This window comes from Limulus polyphemus, unplaced genomic scaffold (genome assembly GCF_000517525.1).
Source record: "Limulus polyphemus unplaced genomic scaffold, Limulus_polyphemus-2.1.2 Scaffold2637, whole genome shotgun sequence".
NCBI lineage: Eukaryota > Metazoa > Arthropoda > Merostomata > Xiphosura > Limulidae > Limulus > Limulus polyphemus.
In genome coordinates, this window is record NW_013668247.1 from 122,843 (window position 1) to 125,010 (window position 2,168).

At 31.1% G+C, this 2,168-nt stretch overlaps 1 long non-coding RNA gene across 1 annotated transcript in view; it reads right to left on the minus strand.

The window, feature by feature from the left end:
- LOC111087789 overlaps window positions 1–1,943 on the minus strand; it is a 22,210-nt gene extending 20,267 nt beyond the window's left edge. Inside the window, exon 1 of the long non-coding RNA XR_002612433.1 lies at window positions 1,850–1,943. This is a non-coding gene — a long non-coding RNA (uncharacterized LOC111087789). The remainder of the gene's footprint in view (window positions 1–1,849) is intronic.
- Between the last annotated feature and the right edge of the window lie 225 nt (window positions 1,944–2,168).

Below are 2,168 nucleotides of genomic sequence, written 5' to 3' on the forward strand. Positions count from 1 at the left end.
GAAGTGATAATTTCTTCATTGTGACATCACATAGTAACAACGATACTTTGAGGTAAGAAGTGATAATTTCTTTATTGTGACATCACATAGTAACAACGATACTTTGAAGTAAGATAGATATCATTTCTTTATTGTGATGTAACATAGTAACAGCGATACGTTGAGGTAAGAAGTGATAATTTCTTTATTGTAAAGTTACATAGAAATAGTGGTATGTAGAAGTAAGATGGTTAAAAGTCTTCTTTTTTTTGTAACATAGCAACAGCAGCACGTTGAAGTGAAATGATTATAGCGTCTTTCTTTTTATGTAACGTAGCAACAGTAGTTATGATTGTTGTACAGAAAAACTTGCGCAGTAGTTTTGCAAAGTAGTATAAATATATATACCTTCTTCAGGCAGCGTGTGCAAGCATTATCTACAATGAAGTTATAAAAACTGATCCCATCAAAGCTAGAACCCATTAGCGGTGAGTTTATCGATGAATAGAATAGTCTCCAGAAGTAATGGAAAGGTGAAATGAAAGAATAAAAGCGAAAATTCACGGAGAGGACAAACAACCAAGAGAGATGCTAACTGGAATATATTTTAGGGAATTTTTGAAAGAAAAGCGCGACAAAAATCAAAAATAAGAATTACAAGATATATAAAAAAATCTTCAAATCTGAAAAAATAGCATAACTAAGAAAAATTCATAATTATCATAGGAATTAAAACAATATTATTCTTTATAACATATTTTTTATTTCTAAATATGATGTTAAATCTTTTCTGAAGTACAAGTTTTTTTCTAACTTTCATCGTCGCAAATTCTAAATTCTTCAGGATACATAACAAATTCTGAAAAACGCACAATTTAAGTCATATATAGAAACGACAGCAATAAACATCTAATCCTTAAGAAATTCGAAAGCCAAAAAGTTGGATATCAATTACTTTTTCATCTGGATTTTTAGTGTAGTTTTTGTATATTGATTAGTTATATTCAGTCTGTACTTAAGAAAACATGTAAGCTCTAAGAAGTCTAATTTTAGGGAAGCAGCATTTTTATTCGATCTAAAATAATATAGTTGTTCTAATATATCCTAGGTGAAACAGGAAAAGTATACAAAGAATTAACTAATATTAACATTTTTCCATTACACCTTTCGTTCAATTCTTTTCTATCTAGTTATATATATTATCTATCAATATGTTCTTAAGTATGTATGTATCTATCTAGATTGCTTATATTCAGTCTTTTTTTTTCGTATGAATATTACATCGAGTTCATTTATTTTTCTAATCAGATGATACATGTTTGCAATCTAAATCAGCTTTTTTGGGGAGGAATTATAATAATTGTTTTAGGATTTTAGTAACGTACATGGGCATCAGCAAGAAGCATATATCTTTCTTTATTCATTCAGTATATATGTATATATATGATGTTTCTTTAGACTTTGCCCTCTCCCCCTGGGAGAAAGTTCTATGGACCCCCATGGTAACACACACACACACATACAGTATATGTGTATATATATGCTAAATAGGTTCACAGTCAATGACTTTCACTTCTGTGGCACTTGACCATCGTAATTCATTTGAAGAACTGTTTTAGTTTATTGACTAAAGTCGTCATTATCAGCTTGAGATTTTTAAATCATAATTAAATTACTTCTGCAAATAGACTTATGACTTATCTAAGACATGTTTGGATAATCTTGAAACAGTATTTCATTTATAAGTAAATTCAAACTCAATTTAGCAATAAAAAAAAGAATATAAAGTGGATCTTACAAAATATTGCTAACTCGTGTGGGTTTTTTAAGAGTACAGATAAGGAATAAATGTGAAATTATGATTACTTACTTGTATAACGTGATGCGCTGCCTTATACTTCACGCAGGGATGTCGGTGCCTTTGAAACAAGCGTGCTGGTCAGTGTTTCAAGTTAAACTGAAAGTTCTCTAAGCAATAACTGCGGGCATCAGGTCTTCTTATACTCCCATCCAGGGCGCTACCGTTCATAAATGGTGGCGCCCTCCAGCAGCTAAGCTGAAATTCAACACCCACACAATAAGTGTGGGCGACATTAGCCTAAATAACGTGTATGGTAGTGTGTGGTGGTATTTTGACCACTAGAAACAGAAGTTGTGATTTCAGCTACCAATAAAAGAAATAATTAATC